The 27,198-nt window shown below is 32.4% G+C and overlaps 2 long non-coding RNA genes across 3 annotated transcripts; both read left to right on the plus strand.

Moving 5' to 3' along the window:
* LOC143059283 (uncharacterized) lies at nucleotides 1-27,196 on the plus strand. Of its 2 annotated transcripts, none has more exons than XR_012973467.1 (4): nucleotides 1-166; nucleotides 12,925-13,050; nucleotides 14,069-14,146; nucleotides 26,471-27,196. It is a non-coding gene; the product is annotated as an uncharacterized LOC143059283 (long non-coding RNA). The 2 variants fall into 2 exon arrangements; XR_012973466.1 differs by having other exon boundaries at nucleotides 1-96.
* LOC143059284 (uncharacterized) lies at nucleotides 5,031-12,579 on the plus strand. The gene is made up of 4 exons (XR_012973468.1): nucleotides 5,031-7,170; nucleotides 7,881-7,980; nucleotides 10,349-10,544; nucleotides 12,312-12,579. It is a non-coding gene; the product is annotated as an uncharacterized LOC143059284 (long non-coding RNA).
* Nucleotides 27,197-27,198: the final 2 nt, after the last annotated feature.

The following is a 27,198-nucleotide window of genomic DNA, read 5'->3' on the forward strand; positions in this document are numbered from 1 at the left end:
AACATTATCAATTTATGTTTTATGTTTACATCTTCATGGCACACATTTAGTAAAGTTGTTTGATTGCCAGGGGGATGTTACATCACATTTCAAAAGGTTAGGACTGAAATGTGGACAGAGACGAGATTTTACAGCCGAAATTCTGTCGGAAGGCAATTTATAATGGGTACAACTTCAAGTCAAATCGGCACCTGGTCAAATCGGCACCTTGTTAAATCGGAACTAGTCAAATCAGCACCTATTTAAAGTCAATTCGGCATCCTATAATATTTGATAAAATAAATATAAATAATTCTAAAAATGTATAAATTCATGATCTATTATGGGGGTTGGATTTTAGCTAGTCCAAATAATACACCTTATCGCTATTCCCGGCTGACCCGTCCGCTTGAACTTTTGACGTCAACAACAATCACTTTTCCATTGTGGCGTCAGACATTTTGTTTTATGACGTCAAAATTTTACGGGAACCTGTGTGATTTCCAGCAATGGCGGACAAATAGCGATAAGGTGTATTATGACGTCTGGCAAGGCTATTTTAATTTTTTTCTGGGACGCCTTCCTACGAGGTCATAACGCCGAAGCCATTTTTTACATCTGGAGTTTGAGAGCAAATTTTGGGGGGAACTTTGACACCTAATTTTAGGAAGTTGTCCCAGAAAAAAAATAAAATAGCCTTGCCAGACGTCATAATTATTTGGACTAGATTTTAGCATGCATTAAAACGCATCAAGCAGCTAGAATGCAAAAGTTTATTATCTAAAGTTTTCCCAACATTCTATGACTGACGTTTTGATTATTTTTCTTTTCAGGTAATTAATAACATAGTTACTTCAAAAACTTCATAAGAAACAACGAAGCCCTGCAATAATTAATGAAAAAATATTAACTACTTCCTGTAGGTCGTGACGTTTTCGCCTGGTTTTTGCATGCTGGGATTTAAAATACAATCATTAAAAGTCTTGACTTTTAATCATATTTTAACGTAATTGTAAGCTCACCAATGACTTATGCTTTATCTAATAACCATCTGATAATAAGAAGATAAAACACACAGACGTGCAATTGTACACATTCATGAGATAAATTTTCTATGTAAAACGTATATATTTGAATTATTTTTGTAGACAACACAAAAAGTTATAAATTTATTTTTAATTAATGCATTTTCGGACTAATTAAGTGAATAAATTAACGTACAATAATCTGTTAAGACAATATGTTGGTGTACTCTTATTGATTGACCTTTTACTACCTCTGCTATGACTGTGTGTGTATTCACGGTTCTGTGGCAATACTCGTAGATGGCTTGTTGAAAGGTAAATTGTTATTTGCACTTCAGTATTTAACCACGCCTCTAGGGCACACCTTGCCAGGTGTGACTGTCTTTTCGGATCAGTCGATTATAAAACAAGGGAGCATTTAATACACACATTTAAAGTACATACTCAAGTTGGTGACGAATAGAAATAGATCGCCGTGGAAACCTAATTCATGTGTCAGAATGAAATGATATACACCGCTTGTCCTTGATTTATGTCTCATAAAAAAGGGGAACTTAGAAATTAGAAATAGCTTAACCCAGGGCTCACGCTACCAGGCAACTTGGGCGAAGAAGTCGCCCTCCCGACCGTCACTTCGCTTTCCCCGACCCCCAAAAGCGAAAACAAGTCGCCCTGTTCTTGACGAAAGTCGCTTTCAGTCGCTTCCGTCATCGGACATTTTCAATTTTTACCAAGTTGATGAAACATCAATTTTTTACTGATAATTAAAGAAATTCAGACATAAACTATTCATTATCTTTAGAAAAGAGGTTGAAGCATTGTCTTCGCAGTGTGTATCAGGTTATTTGATAAAAAAACAACTTTTTATCACTTCGTGCATTTTCGCAAGTTCCGGTGCTTGTTACTCGAAAACGTACATCAACCTAAATTTCGGCGGCAAAATAAGTTTGTTACTTCATTTAAACGTGATAAAAGTTGCCTCCAGTAAATGTTTAATCCATTTATTGCATTAAAACCGTCATGTTCCTTTCCAAATAACTTGTCAAACATCGTTTATTTTTGTAAATTTTCTTGCATTCGTCCCCCATTGACCGATTTCTAAACTACGGATCTGAACCGGACCAGCTATGACCGAAATCCGTACTTTTACAATAATTACTACGGACGCACGGATGGAACAGCTGACAGAAGAATATTGATCCCAAAGGGAAAAATTACGCATCCCACACGCATTAAGAGACTTTTGGTTACATCTAATTGATTGGTGTATATAATTCCCTATATTTTTTATGAATGTTTCAAACTATTGATTAAAGTTGCTTAACTCTGAGACTATTATACTAATATCAATATATTATGGCCCAGCTTAATAACTTTTATATTTTTTTTATGAGAAACACTGAATTTCATACACAAAATAATTTTTAATTAATTGTAATTGATATAATTTCTTTACATTTTTTAAAATAAATTTTTTTTTTTAGTGCTAGATATTTAGTTAGTAGTTTCTCACAAGAACCTTAGTAAAACTTAAACAACTTTTAATTTCAAATGTTACTTTAATTGTAATTTTTTACTCATATGAATTGAACAACATAAAAAGAACATTATTTACATATGGCCCTTTATACTATTGTAAAATCCAAACATTGTAGCGCACCCGCGCGAATGAGCACTTCTCTTTCAAATCTCACCACTTCTCCCTATCAGTTTCAAAAAGAGAAGTCACTTCTCCCTATAATTCTGAAGTAGTGTGAGCCCTGTTAACCAGAGCATTTTGATTGTCTTAATTAGGCAAAAAAATGTACGAGTTAGACTTTTGAAAGCCATGTATTAATTAATATCTGAAACTATCTGAAGATAACTCTACCGAAGCCGAATATAATATGTACGAATACTTTTGTTTTCACATCTTTTCACATTTATGATTAATTATTGTTATCTATTGTTCATTTAATTACTTAATTAGTACCTATATGTCTACTGCTTGGCATTACATCTCTGTGTGGAAGGAAGGGATTATTACATATAGATTATATTATTTGGATGAGGATTTGAGCTAGCCTATAAAAACACATTAATTAGTTAACATACATTCAAGACCAAAGGATATTAACTTTGATGATTCAATTAACTTTTACTTAAAAACAACAGACAACGAATTTAATGTCATCTTTCCCTATTTTTGAATGTAATTATAAGTCTGTTCAACTGGCAAGAATATCCCTAAAGCGGACAAGCAGTTTATTCTTTAAGTTGCTGTCATTGAATATCAAGAAAGAAAATAAATCCCGAAATTGATTTGAAACTGTACGTAATACTTAATAGTTTTCCTAGAAAATATTCACATCCCTTGGGGATTATCAGTGTACCTCCAGTTGCATATATATATTACATGAATGTCGGAACAATTGTGATGATGACGAATTTCTTCCTTTATTCGAGAACAATCTATTTGATATATAAATCTGTGATTTTACTATGTTCATAACTTTGATGAACCAAAGCAAGTTATATATCGACCTGTATTTAAATCAAATTGGTTCTCTTCTTCTTCTTCTTCTTTTGGTATACAAAAGTCTATCGAATTCGTTGATTACATACCGTTGGCATACGTTGACTAGTCTATTTACAAAACTTTTACCCAAATTTACACAAAATGTATGTTCCTTTCTTATGTTCAATGTATACATGTATATATTTTAAATTACGCTATAGTTCCGTAACTTTCTATCCAGGCGTATAAACGAATCGACAACAAGTGCGTACATTTTTTAAATCAATATCTGGTATGTTCCAATCTGTCCTTTACTATTGACAACGAGTATATATTACATTTTTCCAAATAAACCCTTGGAAAAAATATGTAAATAGATTTCTACTTTCTTCAAATCTTTGTGGTTTATAGACATATCATGATTTTTTTATCGGAGAAGATGACAAAATAGCGGAATGCAGACAATTGATACTCAAAATTTAAAATCAATGGTGATCTCTTATCTATCGGAATAAAACTTTAATATCTATAAATTTGAGCATTTTTATACAGAATGGACATAATATCAATTTTTGATTTTTTTGCGAAGTTTCCCTTTAAACCAACAATCCTGCAAAATGTTCAACTGGTTAAAAAATGTATAAAAAATATCCATTACCTCTTATAAATAATTAAAAATACACATTTAGTTTACATGAGAGAAAAAAATATTTACATCAACCCCCAAAAAATGTGAATAAAATTAAGTGAATATCTCTAGACAACCTCTTCCTTAATTAACTCTTCTTGCGTAAATACTGAAAAATTTCTGGACAACCCATTCCTTATTATACCCCCGCTTTAAAAAAAGGGGGGTATACTGTTTTACCTCTGTCTGTCCTTCCGTCAGTCCCATGAATATTTTCGTCGCATTTATTGAAATCTACGTTTTGTATTACGAAAATCTTAGATTGAAACCATTTTTCTCTTAAAAAAAGGTTTGTTGGTTTATTTTTACAACTTTCCAAAATATACTTTCTGTCTCTTCCGGTACTACTTTTCTATTGAGAGCGAACAATTTGATTTTGAGCTTAATACATTTTATGCTTCTTCATAAAGTGATCATAATTGGCTTTAGTTTACGTTTAATCCATTTAATCCATTAAAAGCGTCACTCATTCCCAATCTCTTGTTTATTGTTGGACTCATTTTTGTTAAAAAAAAATTTGGCTGCCATTGCACACTACGGTTCGGAACCGGACCAGATATGACAAAAATCCGCATTTTCACGATAGAGAACTACGCATAAAAAGACTATTTTTCTGAAAACTTTGTCAAAAATATATATATCATTTTGATGTACAGATGTAAAGATTAGAAACAACTGGAACTAAATCATTGGCCCAATTGGGTACCTTGAAACAATGAATTTCATAGACATGATGAAGAAAAAAGTTTTAAATTGAGATTTTTTTGCTATTTATAACACTTTCTTTACTCTTTTGATATAAAAAAAAAGGTTCCTTTTTTGTACTAGATATTTATATGTTTATCATTGTATATATATACAAGTTGCACTATGATAAATCATTCATTCATTTTACTTTCATCATGTTCATGACTTATAGTAACTGAAACCACATATATATCAGGGATCTCCATGGCCTGTTTAACGATGGCGCCCCGCCATCGTTCAAATGTCTTGCGCCATCGTCAAATGACTTGCGCCATCGTTAAATTGTCTTGCGCCATCGTTAAATTGTCTTGCGCCATCGTTTAAAACTTCATCGTTTTTTGTAGCCCGACGCCATTTTTTATCAATTATAATCAAATGCATGTAATTGCATAACCCTTAGGCTTTTTATGTTATAATCCAATACAGTTCTAACGCCTGAGGGATATCCGGATTAAGATCGCTAATCACTTGTACCTGTGCTTGTATACAGGTAGATCAACAAACCAGACAGGAGAATACTATCTGAGGATAGACGATCCATTTGTCGAATTAATCAACTAAGTTTCAGCAAATGATTATGATGATTCAGTTTAAATAAATAAATTAATAATCCAGTTACAAAGAAAACAGTTTAACAAGTCGAACACGTGCTTTATTTTGACTTACGCAATCAGCATCCCCCTTTTCTTAAGAAGTACAAAATAAGACGCAAAACAGTAAATATTATTTCATCGCCAATAACTCGAGTACTGCTGTAACGATAATTTAGAATTACTTTAAAAGTTTAAAAGTAAAAACTTAAATATTTCCTGTAAAGAAATATCGTATCGTAATTCCGAATTCATTTCGTATATTACAATCAAATTGATACATCCGCGTTTCCGGTTTCTATTCAGACTCGAAAGATGCATGTTGTACAGCATCACTTTGCCAGATAAAGTCATTAAAAACCTTTTCATTTGTCAACGTTTGCTTTACAAATCTCTTTAACCTTTTACATAACCCGTACGAACCGTTTTGTTGTTGCTGCAAATCAGCCATACCGGTAATGGGTTCTGAATTTGACAGTGTCCATGAAAAATAAGCTCCACATCATGATTTTTAACCCCCATAACAATTACCAAAAATACAAGAAATCTACATGGGGACCTTCATGACAGCTTTTGGTCATTCTCGACTAAGGGGGGACCATGAAGACTTGGTATTTGAATGGTAAAAAACTGCAATAAATGAAAATATTGATACTTCTAATTCTATAATGAAAATTCAAATAAATATAATTTAAATAAGCAATGAATTAGCATGTTCACCATTCCTTGTATGGAGGGATAAAATACTTCCGACCGCGCTACACTGTACAGCGTAGACACGGTTTGTAATGTAAAGTTCCTCCATCGTTCAATTTTCATCCATGGAGATCCCTGTATATATTTTTATTTGGCACAAGAGGCAAAAAATAATTCTGTAACTATAAATGAATAAATAAAAAAAACTGAAACAACTGTATTCATGGTATTAGTGATTAGTCTAATTGTATTCTCAGTAATGAATTGAACAATATAAACATATACATGTATAACATAAAGGAAATCAATGGAAATAGAGCATCGCTGAGACGCGACAAATGACACAGTTAATTTTTTTTTACGCCAAATGGGATGCTATCTTCTGGGGATAACACTGCACTTGTAAGAAAGGGACTTCAGGATCAGCCTTTCTGAGATCCATAAATAATTGTACTACAAATGTAGCTATTTCTTCATAATATAGGTTGCACTTTGTAAATCACGTGTGATTTGCAAGTCACGCCTCTTTTGGGGAGAAATTGAATGTGCATAGAATACTGCTACTGTTTACATAGTTGTTGCCATGGATGCAAAGTAATTTTTTTTTAATTAAGACTTGATTGGAGAATTAAATGGATATAAATAAAAATGTCTATTTATTTAACTTATTTTTCAGGAGGACTGGAAGACATTTGGGTGTTGAGTCAAATTTAATGGAAAAATTCAGTGCGAACCTGCAATGTTTATAAATGGAGGGCAGTAAAACTTGAAAATATGCCGCACAGCTATATGTTTTTATTAGTGCAAAAAAAAGTAGTGCATGTCTCCTTTCCAGGGAAATATAACATTCTCCTCAAAACTTCCTGAATGAAGAGTGACTGCATATGCAATTTAGGCAGTTCCTATGGAAAACTGCATTGCTGGTTTTACACAAGTGCAACCTATAAGGTAAATAATGGGAATTCACCCCTCAGCCTCCCTGGGATCCCAATTTCGGACCCCTTTTGGGTTTTCATTTTACAGAAACAACATGGAATCATTTTGGAATGCATTGGCTTTAGCTTTGTCTAAGAAAAGTGAAAAAAATTATGGAAATTATGACTGTACAGTGTGGGTTGGAGGTTTGGAGCATGGGGTCTATGGGAAAAAAGTTATGAATTGGCCTGATGGCACTAGAACTCTTGAAAGAGCTCACAGATTATCTTATATGCTAGATAAAAGAATATTAAAAGAAAATCTTCCCCGTTTCTCTCCAAACGGCGATCCTTTAGATATTTCACACCTTTGCCATAACCCCAAATGTATTAAACCGGAGCACCTGATTTTAGAGTCGCACAGTATAAACATAGAGAGAATTTTCTGTAGACGGACAAAACAGTGTACAAATAATCATTTACCGTGTTGTCTTATCTGATGCAGGTAATTTATTTATTTTTAACATGTCTTGATCGGAGTTTTTTGGCAAACGAATACTCTTGAGGCTGTTTTGCGGCCAGCCGTTTTGTCGGTAAAAGTTTGTTTTTCTCATAGTCTTTTTCCTCTTGATACTCATCATATATTTTATATAGTTCATGCTTTTTTGAGCATCTCTGATCTGTGTACTGCTTTGACTGCTTATATAATTTATGTTTTTCATTGTGTTGTTGAATATTTTTCAGACCTCTGGCAGCACGACTTCCTGGTTCGATGGGAACCCCAGCCGCTTTACAGAGTTTAACGATGGATTCTCCAGGGCCATTATTTACATTGTGTATAGCTGTATGTACCCTTCCTTTATAGTTTCTGGTAAATGTTACATTGCTAGGTACAATTTCACGTATTGCACGGTTAGTTGCTTCAGCTTTTTGTGTGTTAGTGTTTTTGCATGTACGGTTTAGCATGGTAGGTCCAAGGCGATATTTTACGCATTCACGTAACAATGCTGCTGTGTTCTCTGATTTATTTAATTTAAAGTTATTTTTCAGATAAGCTGATTTTTCAGTCCATGTCTTCAAACTGTTCCTATTTGAACAAACAAGGGAATATTTTGTACACCCGTTATGATCACCCTTATAGCAAGAAACTATAACAACAACAACAACAACAATACTTTATTTTAAGAGGGTTACACAGTTAGCTATATAACTAATCTTCCCTGAGGCCCTCGTAATGAAAAATCAAACAAAACACAAACATATACTAGTACATTGCATACATACATTAGCATAAAAAGTCAAGTGTGATAATAATGTTCAATACAACTTGATAAAATGTGATGAAAAAATAAACATGATGACATGATCAGTTTTTTATATTATTTATACAGCTAGGTTGATTTCAATAAATGATCTGTTATTTTGTATTTGAAAGAATTAATATTTGTAATATTTCTTAACGGTATTGGCAAATTATTCCACAAGAATGGTCCAGAATACATAAAAGATTTTTTGAATAATTCTGTTTTTGGTTTAGGGAGTATGAGGTTTCCTTGAACAGCATTTCTCAAGGGGTATGGATTTCTGTCTGAAACATAATGAAACTTGTTAGTAAGATATGATGGGGCATCATTATTAATACACTTAAATGTCATCACTAACTTATGATATTTTATTCTCTGTTCAACTGTCATCCAGTTTAAGTGTTTGAATAAGGGTGCAGAAGGAGCGAATGGGTCTGTTTCTAGTATTAATCTAGCAGCCCTCTTTTGTAATTTTAATATCCTTTTTAAACCCTCACTGCTACAACTACTCCACACTATACAACAATAATCAATAAGTGGCAAGATATAACCATTATAGAATAATTTTCTGCAGTCTAGATTTAGAAATTTTTTAATCTTTAATAGTAGATATAGTCTAGATGATATTTTTGAGCAGATCAAGTCAATTTGGGTTGTCCATGTGAGGGAAGGGTCAATTTTAATGCCTAAAAGACTTTCGCATGTGGAAGATTGTATCACTTGATTGTTAATAGTTAAACAACTCTCATTGTAATGTGGCATTGCTCTTTGCTTCGTTCCAATAATCATATATTTTGTTTTATTTTTATTGATGAACATATTGTTATCATTGCACCATGCCTCTACACCATGTAAATCTTCTTGTACCTTTGACTGAAGAGTTTGATAACAATTACCAGAAAGATGTAAGGTTGAATCATCGGCATATAAATCAGTGCAACAATTTTTCATATAAATAGGAAGGTCGTTGATGTATAATATAAACAGAAGGGGGCCTAATATGGAGCCTTGGGGAACACCATACTTGATATGAAGTTTTTCAGAATGAGCATTACCAATTTGTACTTGTTGAGTTCTTTCATTCAAATACGATTGAAAAAAAGAAACAGCAGTATTATCAAATCCATAAATTTCAAGTTTTTTACAGAGGATATCATGATCTACTACATCAAAAGCTTTCTTAAAATCCAACATGACATGCATATGATAGGTGAACTTTTACCCGTACAGAGTCCATATTGAATTTATCAAAGGCAGCATTGTACTCTGCCTGACAACGTGCTGCCATTTCTAATGCAAACCTTTTTAGCATTTTATCTTTCTCTGAAACTAATCGTGCCGGCATTATTTCCTTCAGACCTGAAATTTTTTTAATAAAATTTCTATGATTTGCGGACACATGTCTTGTATCTAGAAAATGAATTGGCTGAGTATTGGTTGTACCAGCTTTAAAAAGAGACTCTGCAGCTCTAAATGCACTGCTGTCAGGGTCAGTGGTAATTTCTTGAACTTCCAGACCATCATTTTTCAGGTCTAACAAGCAGTCTTTAGCCCATCGCTCCTCACTGCCTATGCTGTCATGCATTTCAATGTTTGCGGAACAGTGACCTTTGTGAGATTTAACTTTTGTTTTTGTTTTATGTTCACTCTTATTTGAGCAAAGCTTAGACACTTGTCTTGTGCTTACAATACTGTGCTTATAAGTATTATTTTCTAACATGTTATATGTACATTGGGTAGCTGGTTGAAATGGTGTTTTACCCATTCCGGAATAAATAGGGTTATTATACATTCCGTAGGCCTGAATGTTAATAATATTAGGATTATCACCTCTTAATATGTTTATTTCCTTAATTAATTTTCTTTTCTGAACCAAATCCTTTTGATTGTACTCTTCTATAATTTCAGAAACAACATTAGCACTGTGTTGCATACTTGAAGTGGAAGGAGCTGGTATATTAGAACCAAGAAATAATTTCTGTAGACCAGTTGTGCTGATAGCTATATGATTAAGTGCGACTTGTATGGATAGATTAATAGCTGCTGTTCGACGACCACGTTTCTTAGCGATCACCTCATTGTAAAGGTTGAACATTTTTGAATGGTAAGAACACTCATTGCAGCTTGCCTTTTCCCTCCAGGCAGCCCCTCTTTGCTGCTCTGCACTTAAATCCCATGATATGAACCCTGTACACATAGGGGATATTTGTCTGTGTTCTAGGAAAACCTCATTCCACATCTGTTCAAGTTCATTGATCCGAAGGAGTCGAAAACTATTTTTCTTTGACCTGAAGTTGAAAAATGTTGCCAAAATTGAAGTGAATTAGTTTTTTTATTTGTTAAACTAAGTTTGGAAAATGTGAAAATAATTTTATTTTGAATTACCTCCCTTACAATAGTGTTTTCTTTAAATAAGCTTTTTGATCAAATGTACTCTCAAAAGTGCATATTTTTTTCTTTGCCTGTGTTTTTATATATATTATATATAAAAACCATGCACTATTTAGCTCTTGAAAATATATATAGGACTAGAAATTTTAAAATAAGTATAATCCTAGCTTGCATTTTCTTCAGATGTCACATTTAAAGAATTGGCATATAAGACACATGCCTTTTTCTTCATAGTTGTTTATAAATGGCTTTTTTAAGCAAGTTTAATTATTTTTGAAAGCTTAATAACAAAAAAAGTATTCTTACCCTGTTTTTGTTTCATTTTCAGCACATTTTTCAACTTCTGTTTTTGTCGGAGGCTTCGGCCTTAGAAAGCGAGCTGACTTTGTAGAGGCAGGAATTAGTTGAACATTCTTTTTATGAACAGATTTAGTCACTAAGTCATACAAGTCTTTTGGTAGTCTCACAAATTTGCCTTTTTCAGCAGGTAAAGTCTTATTTCTGTATTTTTTCCCCTTATTATATGGCTTGTTTCCTTTCTGAAATGTGTATTTCCTTAGACGCCATGGGATTAGACCCATTGTTATTGTAAGAATTGTTTGAAATGCACTTTATTCCAGTATTTTAATATTTAAACATCAAATATAGGACCTTACAACTAAACAATCATGAATGACTAAGTTTTTTGTTTATATCTGATGGAACTGAAGGTGACCCCAGATGTAAGATTTTTTATATAAATCATATAAAAATCATCATGATGGCTAATCTCATTATTTTGTAATTTGACAAGTTCATATAATTTGACCTCTCTTCATTTAATTTTTTTATCAGTGCTGACAGGCTTGTGTGCTATAACATAAACAGAAAGTAAAGATAAGGTGTATGTTTTTGTTATAGGGATAGTTTTTTGAAGCTTGTATGACAACTTTTTATGCATTTTATGGTATAGTACATAAAGAAGACAAAAATTCAACAAAATAAACAGATTGTAGTAAAACTAACCATGATTCAAATAGCTATTACACAAAGGCACAAGAAAAACACAAATATATAATGAGTTTATTAAGTAGACAAAAAAAATAATAATTTGAATAAAAAAAAAAAAAATAGTGAACAGGAAAAAAACACATCTTGCCGCAAACAGGGTATAGTTACTAGAAGTACTATAAAAATACAATAATGAAAAAACTACCATTGTAACTTATTATTTTCTATTACTTACATAAATAACAACAAGAATATAAGAATATTTTGATACTAAAAGGGGTTTGAAAGTACAGTATAGGTTGCACTTTGTAAATCACGTGTGATTTGCAAGTCACGCCTCTTTTGGGGAGAAATTGAATGTGCATAAAATACTGCTACTGTTTACATAGTTGTTGCCATGGATGCAAAGTAATTTTTTTTTAATTAAGACTTGATTGGAGAATTAAATGGATATAAATAAAAATGTCTATTTATTTAACTTATTTTTCAGGAGGACTGGAAGACATTTGGGTGTTGAGTCAAATTTAATGGAAAAATTCAGTGCGAACCTGCAATGTTTATAAATGGAGGGCAGTAAAACTTGAAAATATGCGGCACAGCTATATGTTTTTATTAGTGCAAAAAAAAGTAGTGCATGTCTCCTTTCCAGGGAAATATAACATTCTCCTCAAAACTTCCTGAATGAAGAGTGACTGCATATGCAATTTAGGCAGTTCCTATGGAAAACTGCATTGCTGGTTTTACACAAGTGCAACCTATAATAGTGAAAAAAAAAACTATTATTAATGTTGTTTTAATCATAAATATGAATCCAGCTGTTCACAATCTTTTTACCGATTTACTCCTATCACAATTTTATAGTATTGAACACAATCATGACAATATACATGTATACACATAGACATACATGTTCATGTATGTAGTATATATGCACATGGGTAAAACATTTTTTGATGAACTGAACATGATAGATATATTTTTTTTTAATTTCTACTTCAGGTGGAAAATATTAGCTGCAGTTAATCATTGTTTATTATGATTTTCAAATGTTTGCATAACATGGACAGCTTATGACATATGATTTTTTTCTTCAATTTGCACAGGATTATGTATAGTCTGCTACAACATATACAAGAGATGCAGTCAAAAGAATGCTACATGTATGACTGAGGAAGAGAATTTACCAGCTCAGCTACATTGTACAAGTACCACCGGAGCCATTAATAGATGTATGTACATGTACAAACAAAACTTTTAAAAAAAATGTTCTTAGTTCATGTAGCTATAAACATGTACATGTAATGTATACTTTATACATGTACATGTAGTTCATTATGATTGTCTAGTCCAGTACATGTAAGTCATGAAAAAAATCTAATATATCAAAAATGTAAAGTTCTTACATTTTTATGGTCTACTACCTACGATAGTAGAGGGGCATAATGTTTTCTGGTCTGTGCGTCTGTCCTTCCGACCGTCCGTCCTTCCGTCTGTCTGTCTGTTCGTTCAGGTTAAAGTTTTTGGTCAAGGTAGTTTTTGATGAAGTTGAAGTCCAATCAACTTCAAACTTAGTACACATGTTCCCTATGATATGATCTTTCTAATTTAATTGCCAAATTAGAGTTTTGACCCCAATTTCATGGTCTACTGAACATAGAAAATGATAATGCGAGTGGGGCATTCGTGTACTATGGACACATTCTTGTTAATACTTTGCATGCTTTGATTAAATATTCATGTTTTAATTTGTCAATGATCTGGAAATGATCAAAAATTAAAAAAAAAAAGTAACCTTGATTGGCATAAATGAAAACTTGGCCGAAAAGGACTTAAAATGAAATTGAAAAAAAAATAATATGTAATGATCTGCCCGAAAAGCATGAAAAGGACTTCAAATGATTTTAAAAAATTTTTTTTTATGTAATGATCTGTAAATAGAACTGTGTTAACTCTAAAAGTAGGAGCTATATTGTGTCACTCCATTTGTCCTTGGCCAGTTGGTCCTAAAAAATTCAGTGACTCAATTTCAGTCACATGTTTCTCTGAAACTACTTCTTATACTGACTATTTTATGTATGAACTTCACAGTGATAACTTGTAATATTTGAGCACTTTTCAGATCTATCAAACACCTACACAATGTACATGTACTGCCTGTAAGCAGAAAATTGGAACTACAAGGGGGATAATTGGTATTTGTAATATGACATTGCATGCCTTCTTGTTAAAATTTCATAATTTTTGCAGGAAAATCAATTTGATCCAGAGAGTCATTACAATACTAGGAAAAGAAAATATGTTTATGCATCTCAAACCAGTGATAAGGTAATTATGGACAATGATGGATAATAACTTCAACTGCTTTGTGAGCTCTTGTTGGATGAGTAGTAGCTGGCATTTTTACATCTGCTGTTCTTCAAATTACATCTTTCAATCTTCTCCTCTCAAACTGAATAGCCAATAAGAAGTACATATATATTGAAGTACAAGTAATTCATGATAAAAAAAAATCTTTAAAACTTTATCCTCTGAATTTCTGAGCCAATCAGGACAACACTTGTGAAATGGTCCATAGATGATCCTCTTTGAAAACTAATGTACATGAGGTGACCATTTGGATTCCTGTAATGTATTTGAATTTTGAAAATTTGGCCTTACTTTTAAATTGGTCCACATTGCGCATGTTGAGGTCCAAAGGATCCCAAATTAATCTGTGTGATTACACCACAAACTAATTATTCTGGTACTACGATATGCTTATACTAACTGCATTAAGATTTTTGTCGAGCCTGCAACTTTTGTTGCAGAAAGCTCGACATAGGGATAGTGATCCGGCGGCGGCGGCGGCGGCGGTGTTAGCTAACTTCTTAAAAGCTTTATACTTTAGAAGGTGGAAGACCTGGATGCTTCATACTTTGTATATAGATGCCTCATGTTACGAAGTTTCCGTCAGTCACATGTCCAATGTCCTTGACCTCATTTTCAAAGTTCAAATTTTTTGTAATGTTGAATTCTCTCTTATTATAAGTAATAGGATAACTATATTTCATATGTGCGTACCTTGCAAGGTCCTCATGTCTGTCAGACAGTTTTCACTTGACCTGGACCTCATTTCATGGATCAGTGAACAAGGTTAAGTTTTGGTGGTCAAGTCCATATCCCAGATACTATAAGCAATAGGGCTAGTATATTCGGTGTATGGAAGGACTGTAAGGTGTACATGTCCAACTGGTAGGTGTCATCTGACCTTGACCTCATTTTCATGGTTCAGTGGTTATAGTTAAATTTTTGTGTTTTGGTCTGTTTTTCTCATACTATATACAATAGGTCTACTATATTTGTTGTATGGAATGATTGTAAGGTGTACATGTCTAGCGGGCAGATGTCATGTGACCTTGACCTCATTTTCATGGTTCAGTGGTCAATGTTAAGTTTTTGAGTTTTGGTCTTTTTATCTAATACTCTATGCTATAGGTCAACTATATTTGGTGTATGGAAATATTTTATGATCTTTATGTCAGTCGCGCAGGTTTTATTTGACCATGACCTCATTTTCACAGTTCATTGCACAATGTTAAGTTTTTGTGTTTTGGTCTATTTTTCTTAAACTATTAGTAATAGGTCAACTATATATGTTGTATAGAAGCATTGTTAGCTGTACATGTCTGCCTGGCATAGTTCATCTGACCTTGACCTCATTTTCAAGGTTCATTGGTCTTTGTTTAGTTATCTTGGTTAATGTTAGGTTTATGTGACAGTTGTTATAATGCTTAACTTTATACTTAGGACTATCAACATAATATCAATGATTAGTATAGAAGGCGAGACATTTCAGCGTGTGCACTCTTGTTTATTTTTGAACCAATTTAAATTAATCCATATTAAAGTCCAAAAAGTCCAATATTATAAAAAAAAAGAAGATGTGGTATGATTGCCAATGAGACAACTCTCCACAAGCAATGACGACAAAGAAATTAATAATAATTGCCTTTAGATTAGTTCACATTTAGATCCAAAGGGTCCAAAATTAAACTTAGTTTGATTTTAATAAGAAGAAAAAATGAAATTTGTATCCATATTTTAGTGTTTGTGTCCAGTTTTCAAATTTTCTTAAATTTCAGAGACCAATTAAATTTCGTTCGATTTCAAAAAAAATTAATCATATTGGCTATATTTAGATTTTGATTTTGAGCCTTTGTATCAAATTGGTCCAAATTTATGTTCAAATTAAGCTTTGTTTGATTTTATCAAAAATTGAATTCTTGGGGTTTCTGATATGCTGATTCTAACCATGTGTATTTAGATTTAGAATATTGGGTAATACAGAAGGTAATGTAATGTCATACATGTCATATATTAAGTTCTTTGATCAAATTCTTTAAGTCAGGAACTTTTGATGTGTCAAATATTTAATCACAATCCAATTTTAATATAATTTTATATAATTTAAATTTTTATAAAATTATTGTTGATTAGAAATTTAGGATAGATACAGTAAGTCTCACAGCCATCCAATATCATGAATATGATGACAATTAGCATGTTCATGTAGCCTAAGATAATACCTTAATATTGGTTTATTTGAGAAATTTAAAACATAGAGTTTTATATACCTTCAATACTTGCAAACATCATGAACATTATAGGATTAAACACATTTTTCTAGAGGTTATTGCTGTAATGGCTGTGTAAACCGGGGCGATTAACTCACAAACTAAATACTGTAAATTCAGAAATTATTGCGTGCATTTATTATTGCGATTTTGTCATTTTACACTTGAATGCGATTTTAATTTTTACGATTTTGAGAAAAGTCATGCTTAATTCAGTTGAAATATTACAGAATGCGAGTTTTAATTATTGCGTTTACAACTCAGTCGCATTATTCGCAATAATAAAAACCTCGCAATAATTTCTGAATTTACAGTATTCAGATTTGTATATATATGTCAAGTTTGTGAGCAGGGTTTCCCCTGGGTCAATCATTAATTTTGCCACCTCTCGCCAGAACAATGTATTTTTCGCCACTTTATTATTTTATTCGCCAAGTATCATAAATATACTGTTTGTTTGAAATTTCCCTTCTTTCTATCTTCCCCCCCCCTCCCCCAACCAAAATGAGTTTGCCCTATTGTTGTCTATGATTATTCTCAAACTCATCTTTTAGTTTACATTGTAAATTGTAATGAAGAAACACTAAACACTACTTTTTATACGATGGCAAAAATTGAAAATTTTTTGGTCGTTTATTGGTATCACGTTGGGGTCAACGTCGTTGTCGTCGTCCGAATACTTTTGGTTTTCGCACTAAAACTTCAGTTTAAGTAAATAGAAATCTTTGAAATTCAAACACAAGGTTTATGACCATAAAAGGAAGGTGGGATTGATTTTGAAAGTTTTGGTCCCATCAGTTTAGGAATTAGGGGCCAAAAAGGGCCCAAATAAGCATTTTCTAGGTTTTCGCACTATAACTTTAGTTTAAGTGAATAGAAATCAATGATATTTTGACACAAAGTTTATGACCACAAAAGGAAGGTTGGGATTGATTTTGGGTGTTTTGGTTCCAACTGTAAGGAATTAGGGTAAAAAAGGGGCCCAAATAAGCATTATTCTTGGTTTTTGCACAATAACTTTAGTATAAGTAAATAGAAATCATTGAAATTTAAACACACGGTTTATCAACACAAAAGGAAGGTTGGGATTGATTTTGGGAGTTGAGATCCCAACAGTTTAGGAATAAGGGGCCAAAAAGGGGCCCAAATAAGCATTTTTCTTGGTTTTCGTACCATCACTTTAGTATAAGTTAATAGAAATTTATGAAATTTAAACACAAGGTTTATGACCATGAAAGGAAGGTTGGGATTGAGTTTTGGTCCCAACAGTTCAGGAATAAGGGGTCCAAAGGGTCCAAAATTAAACTTTGTTTGATTTCATCAAAAATTGAATAATTGGGGTTCTTTGATATGCCGAATCTACAAAAAATGTTACTGTGTATGTAGATTCTTAATTTTTGGTCCCGTGTTCAAATTGGTCTACATTAAGGTCCAAAGGGTCAAAAATTAAACTTAGTTTGATTTTAACAAAAATTGAATCCTTGGGGTTCTAGGTGTAATACCACCAAATCATGGTACGTCACATCCGGTTGTATACGAAAGTAGGTCTAAAAAAATATTCCCTTGAATTTGACAGTTGTAGGTAATTAATCCTACATTTTATTACAGTAAAAACATTTCTGTGTCATAAACATATGTGTTGGGTATTTCAAAACACCATTATTTTTTATTTTGGATTTCTATAGAAAATTTTGTAATCTTGAGGTTACATGGTGACTAAACCTTGTACACAGATAAAATAAGGGGAGACATTTGATTGATTAACTTCCAATGATGGTTATTTTCTTATATGTAATTAAATGTTATGTGAATTTTTTTCTATAGTACTGGACAGGATAAAACTTTACTCATGCCAAGTATTTCTTTATTTGAAACAAAGATAAATTCTGCACATTTTTTTGAAAAGTGCAAATTTAACAAAGACTAATAGGGAAAAATCAATGGTGGTATTACACCTTGATATGCTGAATCTAAAAATGTACTTAGATTTTTGATTATTGGCCCTGTTTTCAAGTTGGTCCAAATCAGGGTCCAAAATTAAACTTTGTTTGATTTTAACAAAAATTGAATTCTTGGGCTTCTTTGATATGCTGAATCTAAACATGTACTTAGATTTTTTATTATGGGCCCAGTTTTCTAGTTGGTCCAAATCAGGATCCAAAATTATTATATTAAGTATTGTGCAATAGCAAGAAATTTTCAATTGCACGTACAGTATTCAGCAATAGCAAGAAATCTTCAATTGCACAGTATTGTGCAATAGCAAGTATTTTCAATTGCACAGTATTGCGCAATAGCAAGAAATATCTAATTGCACAATATTGCGCAATAGCAAGAAATTTTCAATTGGAGTTACCTTTCTTTGTCCAGAATAGTAGTTGAATCAACTTAAATCATTGTTTTATACAATATACAATGTATATTTACTTTTACTACCAACTGATAAATTAAAACAATCTTTACCATTCAGTGATAACAAGCACTTTTGTTACATTTTAATATTTTATGATGTATTTAAATGAGTAGTTATTGTTGCAAACTCCATTAGAAATTTGGATTGAGATCAGTTTTGGAATAAGGGAAAGGGAGATGTGAAAAAAAAATTGGGGGGGGAAGGGGGGGGGATCAATTTTTCTCATTTCAGATTTCATGAATAAAAAGAAAATTTCTTCAAACATATTTTTGAGAGGATTTATATTCAACAGCATAGTGAATTGCTCAAAGGCAAAAAACAAATTTTAAGTTTATTAGACCACATTCATTCTGTGTCAGAAACCTATGCTGTGTCAACTATTTAATCACAATCCAAATTTAGAGCTGAATCCAGCTTGAATGTTGTGTCCATACTTGCCCCAACCGTTCAGGGTTCAACCTCTGCGGTCATATAAAGCTGCGCCATGCAGAGCATCTGGTTTAAAATAAGCTCTTTGCTTTTTTAGCTTATAGGGAAGGGGGGGATCCATTATATTTGGAACAACTTACCTTAAAGAGGGGTCCACTTACTTTCACTTTTAAAGAAGAGATACAAGTTCAGAAAGAAAATAAATTCCTGGACATGTCTGACCTTATAATTGCAGATAGATGTAAAGCTCTTTAGGAAAGGTTTCTTATTTTTTTAAAACAAAACAAATTTTGTATCACTTTAAATGGATCCCTCATTACATTTGTAGTAAAAAAAAAAAAATACATTGAAGGGTTAACATGCATTTGAGTTGTTGATCTCAACCTGTTGAATATATTCCTTCATCCGGACAGTTTTCTATTCCAAACCAATGATATGAAAAAGTTGACGTAAAAATATGAAAAAGTTGAGATGTAAAAACTATCCTTGAAACACATGCATCGCCAAAACGACTTTAATGAAAAAAGACCATTTCAAATCAATTATCTATATCAAAGCCAAAAGTTGGCTTTAAACACGTGCGACGCAAAGTGGTAAAATCCTTTATGTGACATGTGACATATATGTCATTTAATCATATCATTTTGTCAAACAATACAATTAACACCTTCATCAATTAGTTCTTTGTTGCTTATAGCTATTTTAAAAGGTGGTACCCAACACTTTCACTAAAATTAATTTGGCTCGTTTAATTTTCATAAAATTTTGTCAAGTATGTACTTTGACCCTTTAACAAAAATATAAAAATTTCAAAAATTTTGAACCAACTGTTTTGTCAGAAGAATTACACTGGTTATATAGCAGTTTGACAAACACCAATTTTGATCATTGAGAAGCTAAATATTCCTTTTACAACACAACGTAATTAAAACATTTAGATGACTTTACAGAGTTATCTCCCTGTTGTGTTAGGTACCATCTTAAATGCAACCTGATTATTGATTTTTTGTCAAAATTTTAACAAGCTTAAGGTCAATTCAGAGTATTGTCTGATCAGAAACTCAAAACAAACCAAATAAACAAGATTAAATTCTTTTGCAAATGATGGAATTTATTCACCACAATTATTATTTTTTCAAAATATGAAAATGGCAACTGCCAGTGTAAACCCTGTTTGTGAGTAAGAGACCCAGTTTACACATCAATAACCTCTAGAAAAAATGTGTTTAATCCTTATAATTCTTCAGGCAATCATAAGCGATTATTAATTAACATCATTTAATTGATGACTACTATATTTACCACCAAAAGCACAATGGAATATTGTAACTAAGGAGTATGCCACCATCTTTACTTTCTAAAAACCATAAATGTCCGATAAATGCAACAGGATTTAAAAAGAAATAGCACTTACCTCAAAAACTTCATTTTAACTAGATATAAACTGAATTTGAAGTGTACAAGTAACGAAATAATCTTCCCTTTGAAAGTTTTCTATCGTATGACATTGTGTTTTGCCTAAATTGCCATGACGTAAATTCACCAAATCATTCATGAAATTTCCCGGAATTGTGTATGAATCTTAATTTTATACAGTTATACATTTTTAAATAAAATTGAGAATGGAAATGGGATATGTGTCAAAGAGACCACAACAAGTAAAAACAACAGCAGAAGGTCACCAACAGGTCTTCAATGTAGCGAGAAATTCCCACACCCGGAGGCGTCGTTCAGAGTGCCCCTAAACAAATATATACTAGTGCAGTGATAATGAACGCCATACTAATTTCCAAATTGTACACAAGAAACTAAAATTAAATAATACAAGACTAACAAAGGCCAGAGGCTCCTGACTTGGGACAGGCGCAAAAATGCAGGCGTTTTTGCGCCTGTCCCAAGTCAGGAGCCTCTGGCTTTTGTTAGTCTTGTATTATTTTAATTTTCTCAACCCACCCCCTATACCTCTAGCCAATATAGAAAAGTAAACGCATAACAATACACACATTAAAATTCAGTTCAAGAGAAGTCTGAGTCTGATGTCAGAAGAAAAACCAAAGAAAATTAAAACAATTGAAAGTTTCCACAACAAAGAAATTTTGATAAGAAGATAATTTCTTCATACTGATGCAATTAATAATGGTTTAATTATATTTTTGAGAGATATAAGGGAGATAATATGCTACTTCCGGTGAAATGAATGTCACTTCCGGTCTCATATGAGAGCTTTTTTCACACTGATTCCAAAAATATATAGTTTCTATATACTATTGTATGTAGAATGGGAGATAATTAGCCACTTCCGGTTTGTTGGAAGTCATTTTTAGTCGTCAGTAATCAGTTTATGTATCTATATGACGAAATATATGGATTCTCAGTACTTTTATATGTAAAAATTGCAAAAAAAGCTACTTCCGGTTTTCCCAAGGTCACTTCCGGTAGTCATTTTTAAAGGTCATTTGTCATTTAACCTTTTGTACAAGGTCAAATGCCTTTATAATGAACTTAAATGAAGTTATAATGAAATGACATTTCAGGGGCACCAACTCCTATAAGATGCCATTCAATTGTATAAGTCTAAATGTAGCATATCTTCATTACAATAAAGCAGACATTTTGCACTTGTTCTTTTATATGTATCTTTCAAAGTGTCAGAGAAAATGCAAAAACAAGCAAAAGTCACAAATGAGAACTTGACCTTGACCTTTGACCTTGACCTCAATTTCTAAGTTAGTACCTAGGGGACTCATATAAAAACATTCCGTACGGTTAATGGTTTATAAGTTAAAAATACATTCCGACAAATTTATTTTGTAAAGGTAGATAACTCCTATAAAATTTCATCAAATTGCTTTGATCCAAATTAGCCAAATATTCCTAAGGATGTAACGAACAATTAAGAAAAAGAATTTTGTAGATATCTTTTTTGTTACGAAGGAGATGCACACAAATGATAAACAGTGAATAGGGAGATAACTCTTACAAAGAAAATTGTTCGTCTTAGCAGGGTGAGATTTAAAGCCGTATAAACTATACGATACAATATACAAAATATCTAAGCGACATATTGTGAAATAAAAATTTTAGAATGTTGCGGAAAAAAAAAAAATAATAATAATCAGAACAAATACAATTAAAAACAAATTGTTCAGAGAACAATTGAAAGTCTTTCCACACCAAAGAAATTTTGATAAGAAGATAGTTTCTTCATACTGATGAGATAAATAATGGTTTAATTATGTTTTTGAGTGATAAAAGGGAGATAATATGCTACTTCCGGTGAAATAAATGTCCCTTCCGGTCTCATATGATAGCTTATTTCACACTGATTCCAAAAATATATAGTTTCTATATACTATTGTATGTAGAAGGGGAAATAATTGGCCACTTCCGGTTTGTTGGAAGTCATGTTTAGTCTCCAGTAATCAGTTTATGTATCTATATGACAAAATATATTGATTCTGGGTACTTTGAGATGAAAAAATTGCAAAAAAGGCTACTTCCGGTAGTCATTTTTCAAGGTCATTTGTCACCTAATCTTTTGTACAAGGTCAAATGCCTTTATAATGAACTTAGTTGAAGTCATAATCAAATAACCTCATATCAAGACATTTGAGGGGCAACAACTCCTATAAGATGCCATTAAATTGTATAAGACTAAATGTAGCATATCTTCATTACAATAAAGCTTACATTTTGCACTTGTTCTTTAGTATGTATCTTTCAAAGTGTCGGAGAAAATGCAAAAACAAGCAAAAGTCACAATTGAGAACTTGACCTTGACCTTTGACCTTGACCTCATTTTCTAAGTTAGGACCTAGGGGACTCAAATAAAAACATTCCAGGGTTATACGGTTAACTGTTTATGAGTTAAATGAACATACCGACAAATTTATTTTGTTAAGGGAGATAACTCCATAAAAATTTCATCAAATCGCTTCGATCCAAATAAGCCAAAAATTACTGAGGATGTAACGAACAATTTGTAAAAAGAATTTTGTCGATATCTTTTTTTGTTACGAAGGAGATGCACACAGATGAAAAACAGTGAATAGGGAGATAACTTTTACAAAGAAAATGGTTCGGCTTAGCAGGGTGACAGTGTTCTCCCCAGGCCGTTTTAGCGTCGCGGTACCACGACACTATATTTTTTCACCGTGATGCTATAATAATTCCCGCTACGCTATAATTATTTTGAAGATGCTATTTTACTTGTCCTCAATTTTGAACTTTCATCTATTATCGATTATAATCATAAAAATTAAATCACCTTTAATTGTAATCCCTTTAAGTCGGACACTAAAGGCAATTAAGAGATTGAATAGCCAGGTGTTAATTGCCCTCAGGGTGATAACTGTTTGGATGCGAATATCCCAAGCTGACACTTGCCACGTGTCTGCAATCACCAATTTCGACATGGAAAAATTCAATTACAAAAACAATTCGAAATCTATGTTTTGTATTACGAAATTTCAAAGATTAAGACGATTTTTTTATTTTTTAAAAGGTCGTTTATTTGTGCAACTCGAGTCTCCAAAAAATACTTTCTTTCTCTTCCGGTAATACGAGAGCGAGAATTTTGGTTTTGAGCTAAAATAAGTTTGATACTTCTTTAAAAAGTGATCCTAATTGGCTTAAGTTTATGTTTAATTCATTTAATGCATTAAAAGCGTCTTATTCATTCACAATCTCTTGTCAAACAATGTTTATTCTCGAACTCATTTTCGTAAATTTTTCTACGGCCGCCATTGCACATTTTTGTGTAAACTACGGATTGGAACCGGACCAGATATGACAAAAATTCGCATTTTCACGATAATGACAACAGACGGACGGTAGACAGAAAAAATATACCTAGAGAAAACTACGCATTAATAGACTATTTGTTAGATAACTTTGTTAAAAATACGTATCATTTTGATGTAAAGATAAGAAATAACAGGGACTAATTCATTCAGTGCCATGAAACAAGTTTTTAAATTGATATTTTTTTTGCTACTTTTACTACTAGTACTTTATCTTTACTTAATATAATATAAAAAAATAGTTAATTTTTTGTACTAGATATTTAGTTTTGTATATATACAGGTTGCACTTTAATGAACCATTCATTCATTTGACTTATTGTTGGGTAACTGAAAGCACATATCTATTTTTATTTGGCACACTAGGAAAAAAATTAATTCTGTAACTATAAATGAATAAAGAAAAGTTTTTGGTCAAGGTAGTTTTTGATGAAGTTGAAGTCCAATCAACTTGAAACCTAGTACACATATTAACTATGATATGATCTTTCCAATTTTAATGCCAAATTAAAGTATTGACCCCAATTTCACTGTCCAGTGAACATGTAAAATGATAGTGCGAGTGGGGCATCTGTGTACTATATATGGACACATTCTTGTTTTTTTTCTGTTATATGTGCATTAAATAGAAAAAAGTCTACTGTTATGTTTATTTGTTTTTCAATCTCAATTTGATGAAAATCCTGGGATCCTTTTATGCATGTGTATTGCGCATGAATAGATCACTGAAGTTTATGAAAGTGGTTTCAGAAACATGAAATCAGGAGCCTGTAATTCAGTGGTTTTACGTTTGTTTATGTGTTACATATTTGTTGTTCGTTCATTTTTAACCGGATTTTTGTGACAAAAATGTCGGTTATTGATTTGGGGATGCACAGCGGGCAACCGGGCGGGCGGGCGGCCGGGCAGCAACTAAATATTGTCCGTGCATTTACTCATGAACCGTTCAACCAAAGCTTTTCAAATTTTAATATGTTGTTACAGACAACAAAATGAAGGTCAAGTCCAATAATGATGATTTTGACTTTAACGTTCAGGAGTTATGGTTCTTGAAAGATTGAAAAATGGCTTTTCCAGTCGTGTCTCTGCATTTACGCATGAACTTATCAACCAAAGCTTCCCAAATTTTATTATGTTGTAACTGATGACAAAATGGAGGTCAAGTTTAATTATGACAATTTTGACTTTTACCGTTCAGGAGTTATGGTTCTTGAAAGATTGAAAAATGGCTTTTCCAGTCGTGTCCGTGCATTTACCCATGAACTGTTCAACCAAAGCTTTTCAAATTTTAATATGTTGTTACTGATGACAAAATGGAGGTCAAGTTCAATAATGACGATTTTGACTTTTGCCGTTCAGGAGTCATGGTTCTTGAAAGACTGAAAAATGGCATTTCCAGTTGTGTCCGTGCATTTACACATGAACTGTTCAACCAAAGCTCCTCAAATTTTAATATGTTGTTACTGATGACAAAATGGAGGTCAAGTTCAATAATGACGATTTTGAATTTTACCGTTCAGGAGTTATGGTTCTTGAAAGATTGAAAAATGGCGTTTCCAGTTGTGTCCGTGCATTTACTCATGAACCATTCAACCTAAGCTTTTCAAATTTTAATATGTTGATACTGATGACAAAATGGAGGTCAAATTTGATATTGACGATTTTCATTTTCACCGTTCATCAGTTATGGTTCTTGTGATATTGGCAGGATACAAATAAATGTTAATAAATTTGGTTTGCTGTTGTTGTGACAGCCTCTTGTTTTACATAAATAGACCGTTAGTTTTCTCGTTTGAATTGTTTTACATTGTCTTATCAGGGCCTATTATAGCTGACTATGGGGTATGGGCTTTGATCATTGTTGAAGGCCGTACAGTGACCTATAGTTGTTAATGTCTGTGTCATTTTGGTCTTTTGTGGATAGTTGTCTCATTGGCAATCATACCACATCTTCTTTTTTATATTTATTGGAGTGTAAACCAAGGGGGAATAATGAAATTGACCAATCCTGTTCAAGTATTTATTGATATATGCAAATCATATTATTATAAGAATTATTAATGTATCATTTTCTCGTTTGAATTGTTTTACATTGTCTTATCGGGGCCTATTATAGCTGACTATGCGGTATAGGCTTTGATCATTGTTGAAGGCCGTACAGTGACCTATAGTTGTTAATGTCTGTATCATTTTGGTCTTTTGTGGATAGTTGTCTCATTGGCATTCATACCATATCTTCTTTTTTATATTTATTGAAGTGTAAACCAAGGGGGAATAATGAAATTGACCAATCCCGTACAAGTATTTATTGATATATGCAAATCATATTATTATAAGAATTATTAATGTATCATGTTCATAGATATCTGTTAATTGTATTCTTTTATTTCAGGGATCTATTACAGATTCACAGATATCAAATTGGAGTCAGACGTCAGAATTTTTGTGGCACAGGGAAGTACATGTACTGATCATCAACTTGGTAATGTTAATAACTGTTTGACACTGATCTCAAATAATACTGTGAGTTCCTTAAAATTGCAACTAAAACAACTTGGAATAGTACATCAGACTGCACCAAAAGATACTATACACGAAAAAAACTGAGGAAGTTGTATCACACATATTTGAATTGCACCTGGCCAGTCTGATGAATTTAAAAGAAAGCAAAACTATCTTCTGGAATTACAACTTCATTACCTGAAGGATTTATATTAACATTATTTAAGATGAACATACAGACTGAAAACAATGTATTAAAGTAGCAACTGCTGGCTGTTCTGTCCAAAAAATACACAAAGTCAGATATAAACAGATACATACCTAACATTTCAAGCTACATGTATTATCAGTCTAAATATTAGATATTGAAACCACAGGATTAGTTGACATGGTCAAAGAAAAATACCCCAGAAAAAGGATGAACACTGTCAAATTAAAACATTCTATGGCATTCTTAACTGACTCCTGTTTTGTTCAATCAGTTAGTTAAATGTATGAAACACCAGATATGAAATTGGACTCTGTGGCAAAAGTCTAAGTATTCCAGATGTAGTCAGAACAGTATGTCTTTCACAGATGGTTAATATATATATGATATATATCTTTCTTATTGTGAAA

The sequence above is a fragment of the Mytilus galloprovincialis genome, chromosome 14 (assembly GCF_965363235.1).
Source record: "Mytilus galloprovincialis chromosome 14, xbMytGall1.hap1.1, whole genome shotgun sequence".
Taxonomy (NCBI): Eukaryota; Metazoa; Mollusca; class Bivalvia; order Mytilida; family Mytilidae; genus Mytilus; species Mytilus galloprovincialis.